Source organism: Ornithodoros turicata, unplaced genomic scaffold, assembly GCF_037126465.1.
Source record: "Ornithodoros turicata isolate Travis unplaced genomic scaffold, ASM3712646v1 ctg00000917.1, whole genome shotgun sequence".
Classification (NCBI taxonomy): Eukaryota; Metazoa; Arthropoda; class Arachnida; order Ixodida; family Argasidae; genus Ornithodoros; species Ornithodoros turicata.
The window spans coordinates 274123-286217 of NW_026999419.1; the positions used below are offsets into that span (position 1 = coordinate 274123).

Genomic DNA, 12095 nt, shown 5'->3' on the forward strand with positions numbered 1-12095 from the left:
ACGACGGAGCGTCCGGCCGCACGTCTTCTACCTACGAGAGCCAGAGCTGGACTGACTGAGGCGACGCGCCGCGGCAGCTACGCATGCGCGCGCGCTCCTAGCTCCCTCTGCCCGCGGGTGTTTTCGGTTTCGGCTCTCCGCTGCGCGCGCGCGCGCTCCTAGCGGCGACGGGTGGCTTCTGAGTTTCGGTGTCACTCTCGTTTCTTTGCGCGCGCGTTTATCTGTATAAAGGCAGCGCGCACCGCGCTCGCGTCATCATTCTGTCCGATACGTGGAAAACGCCATGTGTGGTTTATTCTCCTGCGTTTCTCGGCGTCGCAAGGAAAAGACAAAAAACGAAGAACTTCGCGAATTTATACGCGGCATCGTGGAGGAAGCCTTTCAAGTCCACCGCCTGGAATGGTTGCAAGCGCGTCAAGAAATGTGTCAGGACAAGATGAAGACGCTCGACCGCATCTTAGCGGCGGACAGACTGGCGAAAAAGAAGTCCAACTTTAGCCTGGATAATCTGTATTGGGAACGCAGTTCCGATGTAGAGGACGACGACGACAACGTGTAAATAAAAAACGATGCATTTCTCTTTTCGTTTCGAACCTTTTCGTTTCCGTCATCCTTTTCGCTGTATCTTAAGCGGCCCCTCCATGTGCGGCAAATCTACTTTCGTTGCTAACGTGCTGAGGAACCTGAACGACGTGGTGGACAAGCCTCCGTCACAAATATTCTACGTGCAGAAATATGCTTCGCCGAGCATGCAGGACGAATTCGGGGGCTCCGTAAAATTTACCAAGGAGCTACCGCGAGAGTTAGACACGTCGCGCGCTACGCTGATCGTCGTCGACGATCACATGACCGACGCCGGTTCCTTGAAGGAGGTGACCGATCTTTTCATTCGGGGTTCTCACCACGCCAACGCGTCGATCTTCTTACTCGTTCAAAACATCTTTTTCGACAGTAGCCATTTTAGAACAATATCCTACAACGCCAGTTACGTCGTCCTGTGGCGCACCGTGCGCAGCGTGCACCAGATGGAACATTTCGGCCAACAGCTATTTGGCAGGAAAAGATTGGAGCATTTTCTGGACGCATATAAACAAGCGATGTCGTCGCTCCCCGCATATTTACTTGTGGATCTTCACAACTATACGCACGAGGATCACAGGTTGCGTAGCAATATCTTTCCGGGAGAACGTCAATATATCTACGCTCCGAAATGAATCTCTGCCCTCACCTCACTTTACTCAAGGTACTCTCCACTCTACCCCCTCCACGCCGCCGCGACGTCTTGAGACGTTCGTCCTCGTCCAACATGAAACACCTCTCCGAAATTTGCCTCAATGTATTGAACGGAAAGGTGGCTCTAGCTCCAGATACGTTCGCGCGTTTGAAGAAGCACAAACGCTTTTTACGACGGCTCGCCTAAAAAAGATTCACAAGAATCCGCAACGTTTGAAGCGCTATCTGTCTCAGCAGCGAGGACAGGGCGTTCTTTCGTCGGTGGTTCCTCTCCTGCTTTCCGCCGTGTTGAACCTTTTCGCCAATGGCCAAGAGAATTGAAGTGACCACCTCCTCCTCCATCGGAAACATTCTTTCCTCGAAGGAGAGTGACGACGTCAAAGTGAAACTCATACTGCAAGCACTGTATCGCATACTCAAGCAGTACGGATTTGACCCCTACGACAATAAAAACAAGGCGTCCGACGCTACAAATGACTTTGACTATTCGCTCCTCTCTCCAGAGGTTATGGAGTTCCGCCCCCTAAATCCCACTTGGGGTAGAACCCAACCAGTCTTTTGCCCAACCGCTGCACCGGAAGACACGGACAGACGTGAAAAGCACAACTCTTTAATCAATCAACAGGGAAGCGTACACGGGGAAACATTCCTATGAACTTACATGGACTGTCTCCAAGTGAACCGGGCGGGAGCAATCCTTCGAGAACCGCGCTCCACTCAGCCAAAAGAGGCCTCCTGCCTATTCGGTCTCGAGTTAAATAATCTTCGCCGGGAGAGACAGCCAGTTTGCCCTCTCCCGGCGAGATAACGGCGCCGCCGTGTGGCCGCGTTATCCCACACCTTCCCCCACTAAGCGAAGGAGTCAAGTCACAAATCAAATGTCCGGTAGGTCCGGGAGATCAAGGAGATGATCTTCTTGTGTGCGAGGAAGCTGGTGGGAAGGGGCCAAAAGTTCCGGCTGTAGACGACGAATAACAGCTAGAGCTGCCTGGAGGTCATGCAGGTTCACCGGATTAGACGGGGCTGGTGCTCCTTGGGTGCGGCCGAGGTGGAGGGACCCACGGCGATGGGTCTCGGTGTGAATTTGGGGCACCTGGCAGATGGGGCACAGTCTCAGCACTTCCTCCGGGCTGTAGAGTGCTGGTGGTTCGGAGGGGAACCGTTCCTCAAGGGTGAACCCCCTGAAGGGTTCTGGGATCGCAGATGGGGGGTCTCCCCGCAAGGGTCGAGCTTGGTCCCGCCAGCGTCGTCGGGAGACGTAGCTGATGCTGGCTTCTCCTAGGTCATCTAGCGTGGTCCAAGTGGCAACATGGTGGAGCGGCCGGGAGGCGGAGTGGACCAGAGCCGGTTGGGTGGGCCGACTGGACAGTGGAGGTGGAGGGTACCGACGGGGGGTTCGGGACCTCGGGCGGGGCCTGCGACCAAAAAAAAGGAAAACGTCACCTCGGTTGTTTACGTGGGCGAAGGTTATAGCGGGTAATCCCGGGAACCCCGCCCTGGGCAGTAGTCTCTTGGGGGGATGGTTGACCGGCCCTAGGGGGACTTGAGGGAGAGCGGGCTTGCGATGATAGATCGTGGTCCTCCTCCCACCTGCCGCTGTCCGAGATGCGCTGGCTGAAGGTCTTGAGGTCTTGCACGTGGACGGGGCCCGTTTCTTCGTTGTCGCTGCAACGCTCGAGCCTGTAAGTGACCGGAGTTAGCTGTGCGCTTACCCGATAAGGACCGTCCCATCGATCAGCGAGAGAGGCAGCAAAGCCTTTCGCTGCATCGCTAAGGGGATGTGTTCGCCTTAGTACCAGATCTCCAACGCGGTAAATGACCTGGCGCCGACCTTTATTGTACTGGAGAGACTGCTCCAGTCTTGCGACCTCAAGACTCTCTCGTGCCAAACGAATGGCAGTCGAAATCCTATCGCGAAGATCATTAGCATACTTCGCGTACGAACGACTAGGCTGTGCGTGCCGTGTTCGCAACGTGTTTTCGAGGGGGAACACAATTTCCCGTCCGAAATTCAAATAAGCCGGGGTAAATCCTGTCGACCTATTTTCCGTAGTACGAGTGGCAAAGCCAAGCTCCGTAAGACGGGCGTCCCAATCTTTATGCCTTTCGGTAAAAGATACCAACATCATCTTGATGTTGCGATTAACCCGCGCGGTTATGTTCGCCTGAGGGTGATAAGGGGACGTCTTTACGTGACGTATGCTGAACGCAGAGCAACTATCGACAAACACCTTACTTGTAAAGTACGAGGCGTTATCCGTGATGAGCTGGTCCGGGAATCCAAACCGGGAAAAAACGTCCAGCAGTCTGTCCCAGATCCGAGCGGACACCAACTTCCGCAGCGGGTAAAGCTCAACCCACTTCGTGAAGTGATCTGTAACAACTAACAGATACTGGTTACCACGGGGACTTCTGGGATAAGGACCCATTACGTCACATGCGACTATCTGCCAAGGTTTCTGGCTAACAATCGGTTGCAGCAAGCCGGGAGGCTGCCCTCCACGCGGCTTAGACTTCTGACATATCGGACAGCTGCGTGTATACCGCAAAACATCCTGTCTCATGCCCGGCCAAGTCGCGATACGACACAACTTAGAATAAGTCTTGCTGCCGCTACCGTGACCCGACAATGCAGAATCATGGAAGTATTTGAGGAATGACTTACGTAGCTTCCTTGGAACTACGATCCGAAAGGGGCTATCACCAACCTCCTCGTCGTCCGCCTGGGGAATGTACCGGACCAGGAGACCATCCTCGCTCAGCTGGTAGGAGTCGTACCTCTCCTCAGCGTCTTCCGTGCCTTCCAGGTTTGCTGTTTCCAGCCACCTCGACACACGCTGACAAAGGCCGTCGGTCCTCTGCGCTTCCAGGATGTCGTTCCTGCTTACAATCTGTCCCCACGAGAGCTCCTCCTCCGTGACGGTCTGGTTAACCGCGGCCACAAGCTCCTGCGGAATAACGACGTCCTCAAGGGGCAACGGTGCTCGAGATAGCGCGTCTGCCACCTTATTTGAGGTTCCCTTCCGGTATTCCACCGAGAAGTCATATCGCTGCAACGTTAAACTCCAACGTGCGAGCCGTCCGGCTGGGTTTTTCAACCGCTTTAACCAGGACAGTGCCTGATGGTCAGTTTGGATAGTGAATTTCGCACCATCCAAATACATGTCGAACTTATGTAGTGCGAACATGATTGCTAGGCACTCCTTCTCCGTTACGCTATAATTGCGTTCGGGAGGCGTCAGCGTACGGCTTGCAAATGCCACGGGCTGGAGTTCACCGTGATGCTCTTGTAACAAGACTGCACCAAGGCCGTAATCGCTCGCATCTGTTTGAAGTACAAATGGGCGATTGAGGTCCGGGAGATACAAGCGGGTAGTTTCCGCAATCGCTTTAGCGAGAGAGGTAAACACCTGTTCCTGCGCTTGTCCCCACGACCATCGTGCTCCCTTCCGCAAAAGCCAAGTTAGCGATTGCGTTAGGTCTGCGCATCGCGGTATAAACTGTCTATAAAAGCCAATCATACCAAGGAAGCGCTGCAAGCTTTTCACATCCGTCGGGCGGGGATACTCAAGGATAGCTTTTAGCTTGTCCTCGTTCGGCCTGACCGTGCCGGACTCCACCTTGAACCCGAGGAGATCGATGCTGTTGGTAGCCAACTGCATCTTCCGGGGATTGACAGTCAATCCTGCAGCCTGCATGCGTTCTAACACCACTTTCAAATGAGAAAGGTGTTCCTGGAATGTACGTGAAAAAATTACTACGTCATCCATGTACGCCATAGCGAAATTGTAGTTCGCATCGCCAAGCACCTCGTCCATCACTCGCTGAAAACTAGCGGGAGAATTAGACAGTCCAAAAGGCAGTCGGACAAATTCAAATAATCCCCTGTGACAGGTAAATGCTGTTTTCTCAACATCATCCGGTGCTATCGGAATCTGCAGGAATCCTCTACTGCAGTCCAAAGTTGTAAACACGTGGGCGGATCCCAACGAATACATGATCGAGTCTATCGAGGGAAAAGGGTACGAATCTCTTACCGTCACCTCGTTCAGTCGGCGGTAATCCACGCACAACCTTGCGGTTCCATCCTTTTTCGGCGCAAGAACCACCGGAAAAGCCCAAGGGCTGCGAGAAGGTCTCACAGCACCGGTCTCGATCATTTCATCCAGCGCAGCGTCGAGGAGCTTGCGCTTATGCACACTCAAAGGCCGAGGATTACATCGCCAGGGCCTTGCGTCGCCGGTTTCTATCCGGTGCTCCAATGCATGGGTTAGACCTGGTCTCTCTGTGAACATACAGGAGAATGGCCGCAATGCTTTAGCGAGCATGCGTCGCTGGTCTGGGCTTCCTGGAAATCGTTTCAGGACGTCCTCCAAAACAGCGGGTACGACCGTCGCTGTTAGGTGTTCTGCTCCGGAAAATAGCTCAACGGACGTAGATTGTCCAGCTCCGGGATCCTGGGCCTCCTCACCAGTCCGGTTCTGCTCCGTTTCCGGCGTCGTCCACTCCATGAAGGGGTAGAAGGTAGTACCGCTTGCATGCTGGTAGCCTCCGCGACGTAAGTCCAGGACGAGTCCCATCCGGATAATGAAGTCGCGTCCCAGGATCATCAGTCCCGCCAATCCAGGCAGGTAGATGAAGCGTTGTCTGACACGTTGTCCGTCGACGGTCAAAGTGAGACGTACTGCTCCTCCGGCTGGTACCACTGCATCTGATGCGAGCCGTAGGCAGGTCCTGGTCGTCCGTACGGAAATGTTCCGCTCCCGGCACCAATCGTGGATGGTGTCACCTATCAGGGATACAGCCGCTCCAGTGTCCACCAAAGCCGCAACGTCCTTACTCAGAACGCGCGCCACGATAAACGGTCCGATGTTGCATATGTCATCCTGCGCTCGACATGCGAGCGGGACCGAGGCCACTACGTTATCAGACAAGATAGCATGGTTAGAATTCGCTTGCTTCTTATCGACATTTTCAGCAGCCGACGACAGAACTGAGTCATTCCCAATTACCGCCGCCGGCGTCCCGGGTTTCCCTGCGGGGGTTGTCTGGGGGTGGTAGTGGTCTGCTGCGGGCAATTACGACGAAAATGACCGCGTTCACCGCAACCGTAACAACGGGGTTGTGTTCCTGCGTTATTACTTGCTCTAGAGTCGCGCCTGTCCTGCCGCGGTGCATGACGTGCATCACCGACTTCGCGCTCGCGCGGCTCTGCTCGTGCCGACCTCGCTCGGTTCCTTTGCTCATATGCAAAGGGATCCAAAGAACGGTAAACTGGCCCGGCGGACGAACCGCCGTGTGTTCCAACAGTCCCACGGGGGTTTAGTTCCGCGTCTAACGACTGTCTCGGCCCGTTCCATGCGCAGCTAGGCTCCAGCGTTTGTTCCGGCCTAGGCGGTGGGCGGTACTGCAATTCCGCCAACAAATCTGCTTGGATGACACGAGCTTCTTTAGCGAGGTCATCGAGCGAAGAAAAGCTTCGCCCCCGCAAATAAGGCTTAAAACGAGGGTGACATTGGCGAATAGCGCGGGCCACCTTCTCGCTTTCCGTCGCGAGCGGTTCAGCTCTGCGGTACAGCTCTTGGATTGCCCGGGTATATTCCAACAGGCTCTCCTCCGCGTGCTGCGTTCGAGTCATGAGTTCCTCGCGCATACGCATTGCATAATCCGGGGGCAAAAATTCCTCCCGAAACAGCCGCTGAAATTCGGTCATAGACGGAAATGCGGGTTGAGACCGGCGCCACACAGCAGCTGAGCTTACCAATGCAGCGGGTAGTATCCGGCGCAGGACGGCTTCGTCGGTTGCTCCCACGGCTGTCTGGTAAGCCTTCAGGTCTGCAAGAAAATCTTCGACGGACTTGGCGTCGCTGTAGCCCGAAAATGTCGGTATCGTCAAGTTCAGGCGTAGCGGGGGTTCCGAGGACGGCTGGGCGGCGGACGTGCTACTGGGGAGCTGCTGCGACAATAAAGCGCAGAGAGCTGTCATCTGCCGAAGCAGGTCCTCCGCTACTGGCGGGTCGTCCTCGTAAACGGGCTCGAGAGGGGGCCTCTTGGGCGGCATGGCCAGCAAATGCACGCTCCCGAACTACGAACAAAACAGCAAAAGCGACAGCGAGCGAAGGGCACGGGCGACAAATGCTACAAACTACACTGCAAAATACACTAGCTGTCAGTGCCTCCCGGGCGTGCGGCGAGACTGGTCGGGCCCCACGTGTGGGCGCCACTTATGGAGTTCCGCCCCCTAAATCCCACTTGGGGTAGAACCCAACCAGTCTTTTGCCCAACCGCTGCACCGGAAGACACGGACAGACGTGAAAAGCACAACTCTTTAATCAATCAACAGGGAAGCGTACACGGGGAAACATTCCTATGAACTTACATGGACTGTCTCCAAGTGAACCGGGCGGGAGCAATCCTTCGAGAACCGCGCTCCACTCAGCCAAAAGAGGCCTCCTGCCTATTCGGTCTCGAGTTAAATAATCTTCGCCGGGAGAGACAGCCAGTTTGCCCTCTCCCGGCGAGATAACGGCGCCGCCGTGTGGCCGCGTTATCCCACAAGGTGGACGAAGAGGAAGCGGAAAGGGTCGTCTCGGAATTAAAGAAGGTTCTTTCCTGGAATCGCGAGGGTTGTGTCTCCGTGTCGGGCAAGCCCATCAGACACTCCTCCGTTTACGAACTCGTCAATTATTTGTTGCAACGTAAGACGGGAAAGAAACCTTCCTGGTTCCCCAAAGTCTCGAAACTATTGCGCCTGATTTCTCTGCCCAAATCTCGCGAGCCTCAACAGCAGCAGCAGGCCTCCATTGCGTGGACGACTTATGGAGGGATATGAGAAACCAGAGGGTGGTTTGGGGTGTGTGGAACGCTATAGAAAAGCGCATCACTTGAGCAAAAAGAAGGCTCTCGCCATTCTCAGAAAGCTGGATGCCTACACGCTACACCATCCGGTCAGAAGAAAGTTTAATAGTAGACGCATCATCGCGCTCAAGATCAACGACGTGTGGCAAATGGACCTCGCCGATTATTCAAAATACAAGAGATTCAACGGTGGCTACCGCTACATTCTCGTGGCAATCGATTCCCTCTCCCGCTTTCTGCACACCCTCCCACTAAAGACGAAGAGCCCCGCCGAAATGAAAAGGGCCATGATAAGACTTTTTCGGGGAGGTAACGTACCTACACACATCTTTTGCGACAGAGGCGGGGAATTCTACATCAAGACCGCCAAGGAGTATCTCTCACGAAAGAAGGTACACATGTATTCGACCTTCTCTCCAGAAATCAAAGCATTGCAGGCAGAACGCGTCCTACGCACTTTACGCGACAGAATATTCCGTTATTTTAGAGTAACGGGAAAATACCACTTCGTTTCCGCGCTTCCCAAGATCGTGCGCGACTACAACAACACCAAACACAGGACTTTGGGCATCAGCCCGTCCGAAGTCACGCCCGAAAATGAATTGGAGCTGTTCAATAAGATAAATGGGAAGCCTGTCGTACCCTCCGTGAAAAAGAAGCTCAAACTGGGGGATAAAGTGAGGGTCCTACTACACAGAAAAGGTTTTCATAAGAGCTCGGAAGGGAGTTGGTCGCCTCAGATTTTCACCGTCTCCCGCCTGAGAGACACCTCTCCTCCCGTCGTACACCTGGAAGATTACCGGGGTAAGGAAGTGGACGGATCTTTCTACCCGGAGGAGGTACTCGTCATAACCCGAGACGCCAATCAGCCTTGGCCAGTAACGAAAGTGCTGAGAAAGAAGCAAGTGAAGTGAACGGTCAGAGCTTCTCCTTGGTTCGCTGGTTCGGTTACGACAAAGAACACGACAGTTGGGTTCCGAGCAGCGACGTGGTCAAGATTGGAAAATGACGTCAGACATCTACGTCCACCTGCTCTCGAACGTCAGCATGGATAAGTTTCCCTCGAATAAACTCAACGCCTTCACGGTAGCTTTCGATAGTCCGCTTCAGCTCTTGAACCGCTATAAAGTCGGTCTGATGGATCTCAGCATAAGTAACGATTTTTTAAATATCGGGTGGAACACGGTGGAAGCCGGCAGAACTTTTCGTGTCACCTCGGATCTCGAGAGGGATTTGGGAAAAGTCCTTTCGGAATTTAACGCTTCTTTCGCGTACAATAAATCGCGATACGACTTCGTCTTACCCGTGCACGTGAAAGCCGTGGAATTGGATCCTCGGCTCGCACAGGCGCTCGACGCCTCGCTAGCGTCCCGCGAAGCAGGTCATGCGGTGAAACCTCCCAAATTGAGCGAACGCGAAGCCACCTCCATCTTATTGGAGCACGCCGCACCCGTCGCTTTCGGCGACGTCACTCTGAATTCGGAAACCACGTCCCTACGGAACACACTCAACAAGTATTTCCAGACGCACAAGCTGGACGCCTCGCTAGAATTCGCGGATAACGTCTACTCTCTGAAAACGCCGAAAGGGTTGCACGTACCGGAACCCCTTGTCAAGCTGCTACATCTCACAGCCGTCGAGGGACACGGAGAAACGCTACGCGTCTCTCTCCCCGTAGCGCGCCAATTTTCTTTCACGATCAAGACGAAAATTCCTCGATCTTTGCAAGTACATCTGCCTCCCGGCTATTATGCGACGCCGCAAGCACTTCTAAATGCGATTAACCAGCGCGTAGGCGAACGCGCGCGCTTCAGCTTCGACGGAACCGAACAGAAATGTAAAATTCGACTTTCCGAGGGTACCTCCACCCTAAGACTTTCCGAGTACCTGGCCGTGCTTTTGGGCTTCGAATCGCGTACCGTGTTCACGGGGGAGGAGGAGGAGGACGCCACGAGCTCCGTCGAGGTACTCCTGGAACCCCCGTTTCACAACATAATCGTGTACACGGATATCGTGGAACCCACGTACGTGGGGAGCGGGAAAAAACCGATATTAAAAATACTACCCTTTTATTACGAGAAAGATAAGCATGTCGTCACCTACACGTTAGATAACATCCAGTATTTTAACCTGTCTCAATTCGAAATTCCCTCAGTGACGATCGTTCTCGCGGACGAAACGGGAAGACGTTTGCCGTTGCGGTCCAAAGGCAGAACCAATCTAACATTGCATTTCAAATATGTACCGTAATTCACCCAAAATAATTCCCATGTACACAGGACCCCTTTTCCAACGAGGGGGCGGTGTGTTGAGCAACATATCCAAGTTTATCGTTCCCATCTGGCAGCAAATAAAACCGATCGCCAAGAGAACGTTGAAGCGCTTGGCGCGGAATTTGGCCGATGGCGAAGGAATATCGCGTGCAGTAAAAAAGACGGCCATAGCAACGGGGAGAGACGTGCTGGATTCCATGGAGGGCTCTGGAAACAACAACAATGGAAAGAAACGCCGCAAAAGACAACAAAAGGCGCCGACACACGACGCACCTGCAGATATCTTTGGTACGCCGTGAAGGTCACACATCCGCTGCGCGCGCTCCGTCATGACGTCAACCAAAGCAAAAATACAGACGCAACGGTCACCGCATTGTCTTACGAGTGACGTGATATTCGAACCCCCTTCCATTCAATACGGCGTGGAAGATACTTCGTACCAACTCTTTTATCCTGTCAACGGAGTAAATAATTCCGTAATCGAATTTTCTATTCAAAATTTCCAAAGGGCGCACTTGGATATCTACGGCAGTTTCGTGTCTTTGACCGTGCGCATTGTTCGCGACGACGGGGAAGAAATGGACGAGAAAGATGTCGTTTTCCCAATAAACCACCTGTTGAGCGGCATGTTTAAGACGGTCACCGTTTATGCGAACAACAAGCTCGTCAGTTCCAACGAGTTGTATGCCTACAGGAGTATTTTGGACGTCGTGCTTCATTCCACGCCCATGGCTCAAGAAACAGTGCACGCGGCCGGACTTTATGTCGAGGACGACGAACATTTAAAGAACGATTACGACGTCTCGTCTCGCGGTCCGAAACAACGTTACGAAGCGACGAAGGGTGGAAAATACTTTAACCTGGTCGGACAGATCAATACCGACCTGTTTCAACAGCCGCGCCTGGTGGTACCTGCCGTCGAAATTCGCGTCGTTTTCCTATTAAACAACGACGAATTTAAACTCATATCGGCCCCCAACGACAAGAAAACGTACAATTACGAGTTGGACATTAAAGAAATGACGTTACACTTGAAAAAGGTGACGCTGGCACCTTCACTGTTTTTGGAATACGAGCGGCGGCTTCAGACCACGCCAGCCATCTACGTGTTACGCGGACTGGAAACCAAGGTGCGGAGCTTGAGTGCCGGGAGCTTGGACGCTCACTTTGAAAACGTTTACCCCGAAAGGGTGCCTTCCAATTTATGCGTCGCCCTGCTCGCCACGTCCGACTTTCTCGGCGACATCCAATCGAGCCCCTACAAATCCCGCCATTACGACCTGTCTCAGTCGATGCTCTCCGTGGACAGCCAGCAAGTGCGAGCCGAGTATGACTTTCAGAACGACCTCGTCAAAATTCCCTACTTTAGCTTCTTGCAAGAACTGGGAGAGAAACATTTCAAGTATAGCTACGAGCGATTTAAAACGAACGGGTTCCTTCTCTACTTCAATTTGGACGTGGACAAGTGTTCTTCTCCTTCGCATTTGAACGAGTGACGAAGAGGAAACGTTCGCCTGCAATTACGCTTCGCTAAAGCCCTTCCACACGCGGTCACTGTCCTCTTGATTTCCGAGTGTCCCAAGCTCATGTGCGTCGACAAGGACCGTACGGTCACCTTCTCATAAGAAAAGATGTACGAGAGCGACATCTTGGAACTCGTGTCCCTGAACCCCCTCGCTTCCTCCATGCTGAGAGGCATTTGCGCTTCCGACGAAGCCTTCGTTTTACGCA

At 53.5% G+C, this 12095-nt stretch overlaps 1 long non-coding RNA gene across 1 annotated transcript; it reads right to left on the reverse strand.

The window, feature by feature from the left end:
- Positions 1-1823: 1823 nt before the first annotated feature.
- LOC135375741 (uncharacterized) lies at positions 1824-8533 on the reverse strand. Its single transcript, XR_010417367.1, has 2 exons — positions 7613-8533; positions 1824-2648 (listed from the first exon to the last, which is right to left on the reverse strand). It is a non-coding gene; the product is annotated as an uncharacterized LOC135375741 (long non-coding RNA).
- Between the last annotated feature and the right edge of the window lie 3562 nt (positions 8534-12095).